Source organism: Podarcis raffonei, chromosome 5, assembly GCF_027172205.1.
Source record: "Podarcis raffonei isolate rPodRaf1 chromosome 5, rPodRaf1.pri, whole genome shotgun sequence".
In the NCBI taxonomy this organism is placed as follows: domain Eukaryota; kingdom Metazoa; phylum Chordata; class Lepidosauria; order Squamata; family Lacertidae; genus Podarcis; species Podarcis raffonei.
The window spans coordinates 95,393,468-95,410,622 of NC_070606.1; the positions used below are offsets into that span (position 1 = coordinate 95,393,468).

Genomic DNA, 17,155 nt, shown 5'->3' on the forward strand with positions numbered 1-17,155 from the left:
CCACAAACATTGATTGAAGGCTTTTATCGACCTGGTTAAAAGCCTAAGCAGACAAAAGCTCCACTCTTCCAAGCTACACCATCATTGGATTTCAGTTCTGCTGTATGCAGATGCTGCTGCAATTTTATCAATGATTCCAGCCTTAGAAGAATATTGTAATGAAGATTCCCTTACAATAAATCACCAGAAAACCCCCCAAAGATAAAGGCATTTGGTAAACAAGATTAGAACATGGACCACTGGACAGTGGCGGAGGAAGCCTCTCGGGTACCTGGGGCTGGACGAACCGCCCATAGGGATGAATGGGATGGGGCGAGCGGCACCCATAGGGATGGACAGGATGGGGGGCACCCATTCCCGCCCCCTCCATTGTTTGCTCGCCTTCCTTCTTCCCATCCTCTCCCCTGCCTTCTCCAGCCAGGAGTGTGGGGTAATGGTGGGGGGAACTGTGCAGGGGGGTGGCCAGTGCGATCCGCTGTGCTCTGCGGCATCAGCATTGGGGCGAGCTGCGCAGGGGGTGGTGTGATCCGGGGCGCGCTGCGGTGCCGGGGCGAGCCGTTGTGTGCTGTGGCGTTGGCAGCTCAAGCCTTTTTGCCACCCTCCTCAAGGATGGCACCCGGGGCGGAGTGCCCCCACCGCCCCCCTTCCTACGCCCCTGCCATTGGAGGCCATAAAATTGAAGATGTGCTGACCTTTAATATCTAGGTGTAATTTTCCAGGCCTCTGGCTCAAGGAAAGCCCATAACATTCAAGTAACCAACAATGGTAAAAAATAAATAAATCTGTGCATAACATCCTCAAATTTCTCCAGACTAGGGGTGGCCACTACACTCACGCATCTTCAAAACTATACCAGGCTAAAGTTTTGGCCCAACTGTTATATGGTACCATTTTAGGACCACCACCTTCCCTTTTCTTCTGTTTAGAGCAAGTTCATTCATAATTCCTAAGAATGGTGGTACAAGTCCCTAGAAGTGTATCAGACGCCATGTTATGACTGGAGATTGGTTAGAGTGGAAGCTAAGGTGTGCCTCACTTCCATAAACTTCTGGCTGAAGATCTGCTATTTCCCACAAGGTGTCCCCCATCCTATATTTATGCATCTGGTTCTTCCTGCTTAAGTGCAGAACCTTACATTTGTCCCTATTGAAATTCATTTTGTTAGCTTGCGCCCAGTTCTCCAATCTGTTACGGTCATTTTGAATTCTGGTTCTGTCTTCTCCCAGCCCTCCCTGTTTGGTGTCATCTGCAGATTTGATGAGCATCTCACCAATTGCTTCATTCAAGTCATTTTAAAACAACAATGGGCCCAGGACAGAACTGTGCAGCACCCCACTTGTCACTTTTTCCCAGGATGATGAGGAACCATTAATGACTACTCTTTGGGTTCCATCAGTCAACCAGCTACAAATCCACCTAACAATTACCTAGTTCAACCAACATTTTACCAGCTTCCTTGCGAGAATATCATGGGGGTCTTTGTCAAAAGCCTTACTAAAATAAAAATACACAATATTCACATCATTCACCTGACCCACCAAGCTTATAACTCCATCAAAAAGAAATGAGATTCATCTGACATGACTTACTTTTGAGAAACGCATGCTGGGTCTTAGTAATCATAGCATTCTTTTCTAAGTGCTCACAGACCAACTGTTGAATTATCTGTTCTAGGACCTTCTCTGGTATCGATGTCAAGCTCACTGGTTGGTAGTTACCTGGGTATTCCTTTTTTGCTCACCTCCAGTCTGTAGGAACCTCACCTGTTCTTCTGCTTGAAACATAGCTGAAGAAAGCTTTTAAAATTATTTTTAACCTCTCTTGCAAGACTCAACTCATTCTGAGCATTAGCTTGCCTGACATTCACCCTGCATCTGTTAGCTACCTGTTTATGCTCCTCCTTTGTGATTTCCCATTTTTTCCATTTCTTATATAGGCAATGATCATTGCACATGTGCTTTACCACAACCTGGAAGTAGCAGTAAAAGGGGGTGGGGTGGGTGTAACGGGGTGGGCTTATTTCAGATTTTAATATTGCACAGCTTGAATTGACTGGATGGATAAAAATTGTCTAGACCCATCTGTTTGATTCAAAACTTTAATTGTGGAACAAAAAGCAGTAAATGATTCAACCAAATAATTCCATATAATATCTTGTGCCGTTCAGCACAGGCTCGGCATCTTAGAAATAAAAGATAATTCCAAACAGACCTAAAAGCTGAGGCCTCTCTCTTCCTACAGCTTCCAGTTTGCCTGAGGCTGTGCATCTTACTCTCACAGAGCATAAGAACGACTCATCCACCACCTTTCCAAGATGGCGAAGTTGTAATTCAATGCCTCTTATGTGATCTAAGGTTAAACACTCATGCGTTAGGTAGCAGAGGACAAGAACAATAGTTAATGATAAACTCATCTAGGCACTCAGAGAGAGCTGTTTCTAGCTTAGTACACTCAAGTGGAATTTCTCCATTTCAGTGTCAATTAAATTATTATACTTAGCAGGGCTTACATGCATTCCACTGTTGCACACAATGACCCAGAATGCAACTCCTGTGCAAATCGAGGGTTGCCTGTACACACCCTTCTTAAATTTCAGCTGATCTGTAAGCTCCTTATGCAGCCAAACCAGTTTCTTTAGATGCCTCCCAATTTTCTTTTTTGCTGGAATTGTCTGCATTTGGGCCTTCAATATTTCACCTTTAGGAAACTCCCATCCATCATGGGCCCCTGTCTCCTTGAGTGCTTCTGACCATGGGATCTCACTCAGTAGTTCCTCAAACTGGAGGCTTCTTCCCCATGAAATCCCTTAGTGCATATAAGATAGTAATGAAAAAAGTTTATAACTTGTTTTTTAGATTGTGCAGTATTGAGCCCCTGTTCTCAAGCACATCATAGCAAATTATCTATGGTAATAAAACATAAAAGAATCTGCCCCACTCCCCTTAATTCCAGTCAACAGCAGGCATTGTCCTTTCACATTGTTTAAATTCCAAAGAAAACCTTCATTGTCCCGATCCTCTGCACAACAGCTGATTTGTTTGTAGCATCCCTTCCATATCTTGCCCAAAGAGTATTTTAAAAACTCAGATGTAGCTACAAACCACATAATTAAAGTAGCACCTGAGCAACCAAGGGAAAGCCACAGAATTCGAGAATTCGAGAATTGCAGAGTTGAAAGGGATCTAGTCCAACTTCCTGTAATACATGTTGGATGAAGAGAACAAGAACGATGTAGAAATTTACAGCAAGATATAAGACGCTGGAAGTATTATTATTTTTTACAGTATATGCTTTACGATGAACTGCTGCGGGGAACAGCACAGAGTTTATAAGGACGGGGATGCATTGTCAACGCTGTTACAGGTTCTTTGTTGAGTTTCTTTGCTTCTGGTATGTGGAAGCTGAATGCCCTCAGCAGGCTAGTGAAAAAGATGAACAGCTCAATCCTCGCCATCTGCTCCCCAATACACGCACGGGCTCCTGAAGAGGAAATAAGGAGAAAGTGGGAAGTGAGCAAAACATTTCCCACCAAATCCAACTCTCAGCAACTAGTTTAAAACTAGTTTAAAATCTCAGTAAGGAATCTGGGTGGGCCAAGTTTCCTACCTACCACCAAAAGTGGTCTCATGGAAAACCCCACTGCTATAAACCCAATTTTAGCAGTAACTTTAATTTTAACTGTCATATGATTCAAGTGCCACCAATAACTTTCACCAAATGTAGACAGTTGCAAAAGTATAGCTATCCACATGTTCTGCATCCTGAAAACAAATTCAGTAATACTATACATAATATTTTGGGAGAGCATAAGATCCTCCCCTATTTCTCATGAGGCTAATGGAACTTCAGGTATTCTTCCTTAGAGACAACCAAGTAAGGTATAGGGATACTCTGTCATAGAAGAACTTGGTTTGGGAAAGATGGCATTAAAAATGGGATCATTGTAGTAAGTTCTGCCTCCTGGAATTAGCAGTTTCCTTTTAAATTATTATTATTAAAAAATGCATAGGTTCTCCATTGTTGATCTTCTTCTTAGTCTGTTTTCCCTCAAATATATAAAATCATAGAATCATTAATTCTAGAGTTGGAAGGGGCCCTGAGGATCATCTCGTCCAACCCCCTGCAATGCAGAAATATGCAGCTGACCCATACAGGGACCAAACCTGCAACCTTGGTGTTATCAGCACCACACTCTAATCAACTGAGCTATAAGTTTGGGGGCAGAAGGATCCCCTAAACTTTGGATCATTGTAGTAAGCTCTACCTCATGGAGAGCCTGATCCTCCTCATAATTTCTAGGTTTAGTAAATGTTAGAATTTAATCAATACTTGGAGTGTTAAGAGAAGGTTCCAGACGCTGAATATAGCAATGTCAAAAATACTGGTCAAACCAGATTTTTTGTCCTAAGAGATCCCCTGGCAGAAGAGCCATCCTGTAGACCTTTGCATCGAGAAACGCCTTTAAGATAAGACCTTTAAGCTGTGCACCAATCATCTCTATGGAGCAGGCATAAGCTATAGATGGGGAGTGCTCTTTCTGCTGTTTGCTTAAATTGAATGGGAAAGTGCTGACAGCCTCTTCAGAAACCTCCCATCTTCTACCAGAGCTGGAGCTCAAGGTCCTGTGACTATTCTCAGGCTTTGCTGGGAGGCTGATGATGAAAGTCTGATAGCTCAGTGTGACACACTCCATCAATTGACTCACTAACCAGGAGAAGGAAGAAGACGAAATCACCTGTCCCAGATATATGCAGGGAGAAGAGCTCTGTTCATCTCTTTCCTGCTGCTGAAGAATAGCATTAACAGTCTTCTTGGATTACAGCCTAGATTCAGCAGCTAATTATTTGCATTCTCCCCAGAGTTTTGACAGCTGACAGTAATGCTTCAAAAGTGAAAATGTATCCTAAACAATTCATTTGAAGCCATGTTCTATGACTTTTCTTTACATGGCTTGCCACTGTTCTCAAATTTCAAGGCGGTCTTTGAGCATCTTACTGTTTTCAGTAGGTTTCACAACATGCTGTCTAGAGTTACCCTTAATGTATAGATAGCTTGCCAGTTAACTGGCAACAGAGGTTGCTTAGAAGTATGTGACTCAACCCTCCCCACCCCCATGTTTTCCCTTGGGTTGAGAAGGCTACTGTGACCTGTTTCAGAGTCTCTACGTACTTGCAGGTAAAGGTAAAGGGACCCCTGACCATTAGGTCCAGTTGTGACCGACTCTGTGGTTGTGGCGCTCATCTTGCTTTACTGGCCAAGGGAGACTGCGTTTGTCCGCAGACAGCTTCTGGGTCATGTGGCCAGCATGACTAAGCTGCTTCTGGCGAACCAGAGCAGCACACCAAAATGCCGTTTACCTTCCCGCCTGAGTGGTACCTATTTATCTACTTGCACTTTAACGTGCTTTTGAACTGCTAGGTTGGCAGGATCTGGGACCGAGTAATGGGAGCTCACTCTGTTGCAGGGATTTGAAACACCGACCTTCTGATCAGCAAGCCCTAGGCTCTGTGGTTTAGACCACAGCACCACCCGCGTCCCACGTACTTGCAGAAGAAAACACAAATTTGGATTAAATATGCATCCACTTTATTCCATATGAAAAGTTGTATTCTCTTTCACGGGTGGGGTGGACAAAGGACTCAGTAATAATGAATGAGTCACACACAGGTAATAAAAGACAAAATGCCAGCAGGTGAAGCTTTCCCATATTTGTATATCTATACTAGAAAAAGATTAACCTATTGAATATCTGCCTGCTACACAGCAGTTGCAACTGGACTTCTCCGCAACCCTTCCCCTCTGCAGGGAGGTGGGACCGATTCGGATGGTCCGCCCCCGCCACTTAATGGATCCAATTGGCTTCCAGAGAGTGGTAGGGGATGCTTTATCCCAAGTTGATGGCCTTTCAGCTGATTCCCTGGTGGCACGCTGGAATGCGGAGTTAACCAGGGCTATTGACTGTCTGGCTCTGAAGCGCCCTCTCCGATTGCATGGAGCCCGGACAGCCCCGTGGTTTTCCCCGGAGCTGAGGGTGATGAAACAATCGTTGAGACGGCTAGAGCGCCGGTGGCGGAAAACTCATTCTGAATCAGACCGGACACGGGTTAGAGCTCAACGTCGAGCCTACCAAGTGGCAATGGTGACGGCGAAGAGGGCCTTCTTCGCCGCCTCCATTGCATCTGCAGAAAACAGCAGCAGGAGACTTTTTCAGGTGGTTCGCAATCTATCGGAACCACCTGTACCACCGGGGCCTGGTAGGGACCCCAAGATCTCCTGCGATGCTTTTGCAAAGTTTTTTGCAGATAAAATCGCTCAGATTCAGAAGGAGGTAGACTCCACCGTGGGAGCAGGGCCAGGGCGGGAGAGTGCTAGAGTTCTGTCTGGTCCTGTTACATGGGATCAATTCCAATCTGTTACCTCCGAGGATGTGGACAGGCTGCTTGGACAAGTGAAACCGACCACCTGTCATTAAACCGCTTCTTAAAAAAACATCTTTAGACCTGGCCAATTTGGCCAACTATCGCCCAGTCTCAAATCTGCCATTCTTGGGCAAGGTGATTGAGCTGGTGGTTGCTGAACAACTCCAAGCACGCCTGGAGGAAACGGACCATTTGGATCCCTTCCAATCGGGATTCAGGCCTCACCATGGGACTGAAACTGCCTTGGTCGCGCTGGTTGATGATCTCCGGCGGGCTAGGGACAAAGGTGAGAGCTGTTTCCTAGTTCTGCTGGATCTCTCAGCGGCCTTTGACACCATCGACCATAACATCCTTCTGGACCGTCTAGAGGGGCTGGCAGCTGGGGGCACTGTCATACAGTGGTTCCGCTCCTTCCTCCTGGGCCGTGTCCAGAAAGTGGTGGTGGGGGATGAGTGTTCAGACCCCTGGGCTCTCACTTGTGGGGTGCCTCAGGGTTCTGTCCTCTCCCCCATGCTTTTTAATATCTATATGAAGCCGCTGGGAGAGATCATCAGGGGGTTTGGACTGGGTGTTCATCAGTATGCAGATGACACCCAGCTCTACCTCTCCTTTAAATCAGAACCAGTGAAGGCGGTGAAGGTCCTGTGTGAGTGCCTGGAGGCGGTTGGAGGATGGATGGCGGCTAACAGATTGAGGTTGAATCCTGACAAGACAGAAGTACTGTTTTTGGGGGACAGGGAGCGGGTTGGTGTGGGGGATTCCCTGGTCTTGAATGGGGTAACTGTGCCCCTGAAGGACCAGGTGCGCAGCCTGGGAGTCATTTTGGACTCACAGCTGTCCATGGAGGCGCAGGTTAACTCTGTGTCCAGGGCAGCTGTCTACCAGCTCCACCTGGTACGCAGGCTAAGACCCTACCTGCCCGCGAACTGTCTCGCCAGAGTGGTGCATGCTCTAGTTATCTCACGCTTGGACTACTGCAACGCGCTCTACGTGGGGCTACCTTTGAAGGTGACCTGGAAACTGCAATTAATCCAGAATGCGGCAGCTAGACTGGTGACTGGGAGTGGCCGCCGGGACCACATAACACCGGTTCTGAGAGATCTGCATTGGCTCCCAGTACATTTCCGAGCACAATTCAAAGTGTTGGTGCTGACCTTTAAAGCCCTAAATGGCCTCGGTCCTGTATACCTGAAGGAGCGTCTCCACCCCCATCGTTCAGCCCGGACACTGAGATCCAGCGCCGAGGGCCTTCTGGCGGTTCCCTCATTGCGAGAAGTGAGGCTACAGGGAACCAGACAGAGGGCCTTCTCGGTAGTGGCGCCCGCCCTGTGGAACGCCCTCCCATCAGATGTCAAAGAGATAAATAATTACCTGTCATTCAGAAGACATCTTAAGGCAGCCCTGTTCAGGGAAGTTTTTAATATGTAACGCTGTACTGTTTTTAACTGATTGGGAGCTGCCCAGAGTAGCTGGGGAAACTCAGCCAGATGGGCGGGGTATAAATAATAAATTATTATTATTATTATTATTATTATTATTATTATTATTATTATAGTTATTTATTCTTTCTGCCTGCCCTGAGATCTCTGCTCTTTCCAATACCCAACCACATTCACTCATTGGCTAAAAACACTGCAATGTGGGAGTAGGATCGTATCTCACAGAGCAATTGTTTTAACTGCTGCTTGTAGTGTTTGCTTCATAGCATCCATTCTACGAGATGAAAGTTCATTTCTGTTGGCTGTGTGCCTGGTACTGCAATGCCACCTATATTTTGTACCCTACCACACCTTCCTGATCAAAGCTTGACCTCATTGAAGCAACCCGGCAAACATGGTTATGAATCACTTAATCATTTACCTGCTCCGAATGCCAGAAATTCTTCTCTAGCCACAAAATTTCCATCCTTGTCCAAAAAATGATTTGGATTGAACTCTCTAGGATTCTCCCATTGTTTCAGATCGTAAAGAACAGAGCGCAGATCTGGAATAACAAAGGTTCCCTGCAAGGAAGAAACAAATGACTCAGCCTACATCCAGGCAGGGCATTATCTTGCAAACGGGTTGTTGAGACCCAATTTTTCTGCGTACTCAGTTGGCACAGGCTCATTGCCATTCTGCTGCTGGCTGCCTACACCACTGGTTGAAGGCTAGCAGGAAATATCCACAGTATGTATTTTTATCCCTCCCTCCCCAATTCCCAAGTAGCTTACAAGATTAAACCTCAGATTTCTTGTTCATTTTTCTTTTTAAAAAATGCTTTTGCGCAATTCTGATTTAACAGAATTGCACCTGCAGGCATGGCTGGGTTATTGTTTTGTTTGTTATTATGTTATGTATTTTTGTGTTTTTACACTGTAAACTGCTGTGATCCTTGGATGGAGGATGGTGTATAAATTTAATAAATAAACAATACATCTCTTAATATAGAAATCAACTTCACCAGGCTCATGTTATTTTCAGTCCACATAATATATAGAGAAGAGATGTGGAGAGAATGTGCACAGTGGACCCGAATGGCTATGAAGCAGAGAAAGCAGAGTCTGTACCTTGGGAATGGGATAACCAAGTATGTTTACATCCTTCACACTCTGCCTAGGTGGCCCAAAAAGCAATATATATTTAGCACGCTGGATCTCATGAATCACTGCATTGGTATAAGGTAGTTTCTTACGATCTTGATAGGAGATTGAGTGAGAGGAACCAAAAACATCTTCCATCTCCTTGTAGACTTTATCTGAGGGAAAAGAATATTTATTCACTTGTTCTTACATAACTCCACAAACTCCAAAGAGAATTTCATATAAAGCTTTCTAACCATCTTCATTCAGAGCTAAACAACAGACTATTGGAATGTGAGTAATATTTCTACATGTGCCTTGATTCTCTTCAATAAATCTATGTATGAGAGCTTTGTGGAGTTTTGTTGAATACTATCCAGATTGAGAGAGAAGTCTCAGGATGGAATAGTAAGAACGAGTGAGTTCACCCTTCTTAGGCTTGAAGAATTAGACTGAAACTAGATTGCAAAAGAGGAAGGGAGGTTTCTTCCTGCTCTGGGCAGAGCCAATAGAAAGGATTTTCCAGATTGAGAGAGAAGTCTTAGGACGGAATACAGACCATTTCATTCCTGGATCAGGATGGGCTGTTGCTGTCACTGAACAGGTCTCTCTTACCCTAGGCTCAGACTTCGGTAATAGGGTGCCCTAAACAAGGACAAATTCTGGTGCCCGCTTCCCTCTTGCTTTCTGTTCTGTGCATGTTGTCAAGTGCTCTGTGTCACAGTTTCTCCACCCTTGCCTTGGCACCCTGTGTGGGGAACTGCCCACACTGCCCTAAATCCAGCACTGCTCTTACCTTGGACTTCTGGATGAATTGCAATAAGGAGCATTGCCCATTTCAGAGTAGAAGCAGTTGTCTCTGTCCCTGCACCAAAAAAATCCAGAATACACTCAGCCAGATTATCTTCATCATATGTAGTATAAGGATCATTCTGGGTCTGTTAAGGATAATGATAAACATTAAATTTATTTTACAACAGACTTAAAGCATTTCACTTTTTGGTGTTCATGAAAATTCTTCAGTATTTTTGTGCAATTTTCTCTTAATATACACATTTTTGTATTCAGTATTGCCTAACCTAGTATACACAGCTTGGCAAAGCAATTTCTTCTAATATCAAGCAATTTTGTGTGTTGTTTTAACTAAGATTTGCATATATTTGCCTACTTTAGCCAAGGGTATGCATTTTTGTGATGAACAGAATTCACATACAGTGAGGATATTGTACCTACTTTCTCAAGCTGAAGTAGATAGAAATCAATGTAGTCCTGTGGCTCAGTCAGGGAATGTTGCTCCCTATGTTTCTCTATCTCCTTCAGCACAATGGAAATTGCCTCATCATAGGCAGAAAATATCTTTTTATGAGTTCCTGGGAGATATTGCATGATCCATGGGAACATTTCATAAAGCTAAAGGGAAGCAAAATCCAAATGTTTATTTATAACTTGAAAAGAATAGTACTAAATATCAGAGGTACTATCTGTCCATGACTGCAAAAAGAACAACTTATGCAAAATTCTGGGGAAGAGAAAAGAAATGTCATCAAAGATCTGAGGACCTTACAAAAAGGAAGAATATTCCCACCCACTCCCCGTCTTTAAACCTTACAACAACCCTTGTGAGGAAGGTTAGGCTGAGAAAGAGGGACCAAACAGGTATTTAAAGCCAGGCCTTCTCCATCTATGCCCAACACTCTATCCACGACCAAAACGGTTTTCTGAGTGCTACTGGCCATGGGTTAGGACATTGGGGAGATCTGTCTGGCTCAATAAGGGGGGGGGGGAGAACTCACAGCATGGAAAAAGCTGCCTCCAAATTGTAAGCTCATTTCAAGTATCTCCAGCAGTCTCTTAAAGTTTTCATCATCTGTAGATAACTGGTTTCCAAATGTCAAAGCACATATTATACTGGAGATTGACTTCGTGATTGGTACCGATGGATCAAATGGCTGTCCTGCAAAAGAAGTCATTTACTGTCATATTACTGTCAAGCTGATAAATTTCACATTAGGGTTGGAAGGATACTGGAATCTCCAGCAATAATTTGTTCCAGAAGAAAACAAGCAAAATACATGACATTCCCCCCCAAAATAGATAGACCAAATAAAGGTTTCAGCAGACTGGAATGTGCCAGCATTATCACCCTTGTATCACATACCCTTTGAATTTGCAAAGACCTCCACAAGACGATGGGCTGCCTCTTCTATTTGGTGCTCCATGCCTTTCTTCCCCAGCCCCAGCTTCCGCATAGTAGCTATACCAAACCGCCTCTGCTGCCTCCACGTGTGACCATTTGAAAATACAATTCCTGAAGCCATCAAGAAACGACAAATTATTGGTCACAAATACTCATGCCCAAAAGATTGTTGGGTTGGTTGCCAGCTTAGAAGAGGCCAAATTAAGTGCTTATGCATGCAAGAAATGCAAGGCTGCTGCTGAACCACAGCAAAACTAGACAAGATGCCTTATAATTACCTCCTTGCCCTTATGTCTAGTAAAACTAGGAACTATTATAGCAGGGGTCAGCAAACCTTTTCAGCAGGGGGGTGGTCCACTGTCCCTTAGACCTTGTGGGGGATTGGACTATATTTTGGGGGGAAATAATGAATGAATTCCTATGCCCCACAAATGACCCAGAGATGCATTTTAAATAAAAGGACACATTCTACTCATGTAAAAACATGCTGATTCCTGGACCGCCCACAGGCTGGATTTAGACGACTATTGGGCCAGATTTGGCCCCCAGGCCTTAGTTTGCCTACCCATGTATTATAGCATCTTATTTGACTGGGCATACAGAGAAAGAGGACACCGTATCAGAACTAATTTCAAGTACTCTTCTGTCTGGTGTGTAAGAGGCACTTAGTCATCACCCAAGGTGTCCAGCTATAGCAGTTGACGCTCTTTGTTATTATTTTTAAGTAATTGGTAATTATTCATTATAGAAGGGTTACAGATAAATCCGTAGAATCCATAGGGTTTTGTTGATTACCGGTAGCTATTAGAATTGTGACTTCTTAACATGGGGTACCTTCATGCTCATTGTACCAGCTCCCTTAAATTCTAACACTTTTTAATATTACTTAAATGTTGTTAAGTGGTCGACTTTATACACCATTTCCCACTTTCTTTTTAATACTAATGCTCAGTTAAAGTGTTTAATGTTAGAGTATAAAGGGACTGAAGGGGGCGAAAAAGTCTAATAGTGGATTATTGCTGCAGCTCCTGATGATAACAGGTTCTAAATTTAGCTCCTTAATGGTTGCACTCTACAGTAACAAGAGCCTGATGGCTCATCCTCCTGTCATAGTGGCCAACAAGATGCTCGCTGGAAGCTCACAAGCAGGACCTGAGTTCAACACTACGTTCTCCTTCTCTTGTTTCCAGCAATTGGAATTCAGAAGCATACTGCCTCTGATTGTGGGGAAAGACTCACTAGCCATAGTGGCTAGTGGCCATGAATAGCTTTATCCTCCCTGAAAGTTGTCTAGGCTAGGGCTGCCATACTGGGATTTCAAAGGTGGAAGTGACATCCAGGGGGAAAGGCGGTGGTTAGTCCTGGATCTTTGGTAAGTTAACTGAAGATTTGTGTTTTTGTAAACCCCCCCCCCAAAGCTCAACAATTTTGGGGTCTACCTAATTTGGGGGATCTTTCAGGGTGTCCTGGTTTTTACTTTGTGAAATATGGCAACCATATCTAAGCATCTTCCACAGCTCTCCAACTTGCCTTCAGTAGTTGAATTCAATAGTTTAATTTTTGCACTGTGTGAAGTACTTTTGTTTGTCTGCCCTCAATCTTCCAACTCTTATGAGTTCCCTGGGGGGAAGACAAGTAAAACATCTTATTATCCACAACTTACCCCTTCCTTTTAATGTTGTTCTAAGGAAAGGGGTCACCGGTCGGTCAACAAAATCTTCCTCATGGTTGATCAGGGCTTCTTTCACGGCTTGGAAGCCAGACAGTACTACGACAGGTAGAAGTCCTATTCGTATAGTGTAAACGTTTCCATATTGCTTTGCCATCTGCCATTGGGATCAAAGTGGAGGCGAGAAGCAATCATATGGAGGAGGCGATTTCAAGTTAGTATGTGACCTACACCTTTCTTCAGCTGCTGGCAGGGTGGAGCTCTCCACTCCCTTTTAAACATAAGCCACTATTTTAAAGTAACCACTTACATTTCTTCATTCAATAATCATGTAATAACTAAGCATACACAACTTTGTTAACAAGAGCACCTGTATCTTACTAATGCCTTACCATGCTATGGAAAAAAGGGAAGTCTCTGTTACGGCGGCGGAGGGAGGCGGGAACCTCTGAGAAAGTGAAGGACAAAGCATATTGCAAGATAAGAGAGATGTAATATGGAAAGAGGGTTACAGTCTTAAGTCCACAGCTTGGGAGGGCTATTAAACACCCATTTGTTTTATCTGGCCTTCCCTTGACTATTTTGTGTCCTGTTTGCTGGACTGGAGCTGGGGTAGAATGTATTATTTTGGATTTTAAAAAAAAATATTTACTTTGTATAATTGTAGCCTTTTTTCTTTCTTTCTTTCTTTTTTTTTTTTAGTTCAAAAGAGGCTGTCCAGATAAAAGGGCTTTCTGCCTTTATTTCAGACAGATTGGACCATAATGTAAAACAGTATTGCTTGGACAAAAGTTCATTGTATAACACAGTAATGGTAAGTTGTACTGCTTTTTTTCAGATGTGCACAAAAAGGTTTTTCCCTCTCTGTCTACTTCTCAAAGCATATTTCTGTAGGCAAGATGGAAAGGACCAAGTTTGTACCAAATTAATCATTCCCAGGTTGTGGAATAATAGGTTTGGGATTAGAATTCTATTTAAATTCTATTTTATTGATTTTCCATCAATTGTAGCCTTTTTTCATGTGCGCTGCTGTGGGTGGGCTTTGCCCCCCAAAGCAACATAGAACTGTTTGGTTTTTTTAAAAAGGTTTTTTAATTGTTTTTCAAATTACTTTAGAACTACAAAGACAGATGAACAGTAACAAAACAAAACAAAAATTATACTGTATCCAGCTAAATGCAGGGCATACAAAGCCTAAACATATTAAATGATACCACCCAATCCAAGATCAAAACATCCATATTTCTCTAGATACGGGATAGATACTTGTAAATCTGAAACTATAATACATGAATACTCAGTACAGCATACTGAGTAGAAATGACCAGAATCTTCCTGTCCCTTAGAGACCCCTAATGTATGGAGTCTTTAGGACAGGCCCTCCGGCCCTCCGGTCAGTTTATTTGCTTGGGTAAAATCCTAAAAAACCTCAACATCTTGAATCCTAAAAAAAAGCTCAACAACTTTGATCGGCCCACACAGCCCTTCACTTCATCAAATCTGGCCCTTTTTGACCCCACTGCTTTAGGATATATAGTTTATTTACACATATATACAGCTTGAGCCTACGATGGAGGGGCTCACAGCATTAACACCCCAAAAGGGCCTTGCTTCCCCCCCATAGCTACAGTCTTATATTCAAACAGAAATCAAGCATCACTCTGTCTCTCTGGCTTCCCAGCCTGCTGCTTCTAGCTTCTAGCTCACATCACTCCACTCTCAGTCAGTGAGGGAGGCCCACGCATTTCCCACTGGTGTGGAGCCACTTCCTTTGTTCCCTTAATGGCTATCACCTCACCAGGAATTTTAATCCTTGCTTATATTTTAATACTTCCTTGATCCAGGGATTAGAAGGGTCTCTTGCATACAGCCTATTCCCTGCCGCCCAGCTCATAACAAGATACTTGGTTGAGTCTGAAGTGAAAAGAAGGTTGCCATTACTTTGCACTTTGTACATGGCTCAGAAACTTAGTGCAGAACACTCCTGTCTCAGCAGTGTCTACACTGGCTTCGTCATGTCTACAGAATGGAAGATGGCAGGATCCACAAGTACATGCTCTGCGGAGAGCTGGCTTTAGGTACCAGGCCCAGGGGCAGACCAACACTGTACTAGTAAGATGTCTGCAGACCTGACATGAAGGCTGGAAACATCAACCCTGCCATGTGGAAATCCCTTGCAGATGACCACAGTGCCAGAAAACGATCAAATAGGTTGTGTATCCACAGCAGTGACCAGAGGAAGAATGACCTCTGGGAGGAATGCAGAGAGAAGAAACGCCATGGTGCACCTGCAGCAGCACAACCAGATGCCTTTATCTGCCCCAACTGCAACAAAACATGTCTCTCCCATATCGGCCTCTACAGCCAAAGCAGGTGTTGCAACCTTTCAACAGTTTAACTTTACCTCCAAAGGCGCACCACCTTTAGAGAGGTGTGAGATGCATGTCTTTGATAAAAAGCCGTGACTCATAGAGTCTATACACCTTCTGAGTCACTGCTTGTTGTGCTCCTTGATGACTGCTTTGGAAATGCTGGTTCAGTGGCATATTGTTCATTGACTGGGGATTTTAGGTCAACTTGCTGGAGATTTTGTAGAATTTTGTAGTTGAAGCAGTTTCAGTATTAGAGACTGATAAACTGATATGGGCTGATGCCTTATTGGTACTTACCATCCAGCTATCCCAGCTGAGCTGGGAGAGCCACAGTTTTCAAACCTCTGTCATACAGAAAACCCCGCCTTCCAGGGCTGGCTCTGTGTAAAGTTAAGGGTCTCCTTTGCTACTATGCTCACAGGCAAACTGGAGCTGAGCTAGTCATTTTATGATTGTAAAATAAAAATAATCATTACTGTTGGAGTTATAGGCAAGCAGAAGATTTTTGTTTATTGAGTAAATGATATGAAAACTGACCGATAATAATTGTGCATATAAATTTACTATAAGATACATAAAATCAATAAAAACTATCAGTACTTTTATTGAACAGTAGACTAAACAAGTCAATAAGGTTTTTTTTCTCCTAAGCATACACTCTTATAGCCAAGAGTCTTTTGACATCTTAAACTGTCAACACATTAATAATAATAATAATAATAATAATAATAATAATAATTTATGTATATCTTTCTGGGTTGCCCCAGCCACTCTGAGCAGCTTCCAGCAAATTATAAAACCACAGTAAAATGTCACAGATGAAAAACTTCCCTAAACAGGGCTGTCTTCAGATGTCTTCTAAAAGTCAGATAGTTTTTATGTCCTTGACATCTGGTGGGAGGGTGTTCCACAGGGCGGGTGCAACTACCAAGGAGGCCCTCAGCATAAGCTTAATAAAGTTGTGAGTGTTTAAAGGCTCCGCAAAACTCTGTGTTATTTTAGCTGCAAATGGGCTAACATATGGCAATTGTTGCATTACATTCCTACATTCTTACTTACTTTACATTTCACACCTTGAAATGATTTATCACTGGATAATTTCTTCCAGTTACCAGTGGAAGAAAACAATTCACAATTCTCATTGTGGGTTTTATTAATTAATTAAGCAGATCAATTAATTAGAAAGATGTACCTCAATGAAAGCATCTGAAGAAAGTCTGATCCCAAACCGCCACAGGCTTCCAATGAGAGGAAGCGGAAGAGGCCCTGGAGGATAGCGTCTAAGTGACCAGAGCTGTCTCAGATAGCTCAGAACTGGGCATGGAATCTTCTTAATCCAGTCTATCATTGTTTGCAACATCCTCCTGCCTTTTCTTTCTGTATCTTTGTATCTGTCCAGCACCCCTGTGAGAGGTGAATGCTCTTTTCTCCTGTGGCTTTTTGGCTCTCTCAGAGATGTTGCATTCTGTCTTCGTTTCTCTTCTCATTGCCTTTTAAATACTATAATTAACATATTAGTAAGCAGCAAGGCCTCTTGCACATCTAATAAGTTTCAGAATGGGATCAGATAGGCATGTATTATTTCAGCACGTGTGGTTACTTCTAGACCTATTTATTAATTACTGTAGTCACCTTGATTTGTTTGTGCAAAGTTTGTGGGGAGGTTATAATATAACATAGGAAAGAACTGGTCTCCCACGCTTTTTAGTACCTTTTCCTGTCACTGTTATTACTGCAAAAAGAAAAAGTGAAAAAGAAAGAAAAAATGAAGTGAATTTCTCTCACAAATAAGCGACAATCTGGAAATGTTCTTAGTTGCTTTTGATGGAAAGAGATTTCCATATCAAAGTCTAATATAATCCAAGCCAACCAGGTGATATAGATAATGGTGGTGACCACATTTATTCTGAATACAAACTTAACAACTCTTCATTAAAT

General features: G+C 43.1%; 1 pseudogene; it reads right to left on the reverse strand.

The window, feature by feature from the left end:
• Positions 1 to 3,271: 3,271 nt before the first annotated feature.
• LOC128413473 (cytochrome P450 2J4-like) lies at positions 3,272 to 16,944 on the reverse strand (annotated as a pseudogene).
• Between the last annotated feature and the right edge of the window lie 211 nt (positions 16,945 to 17,155).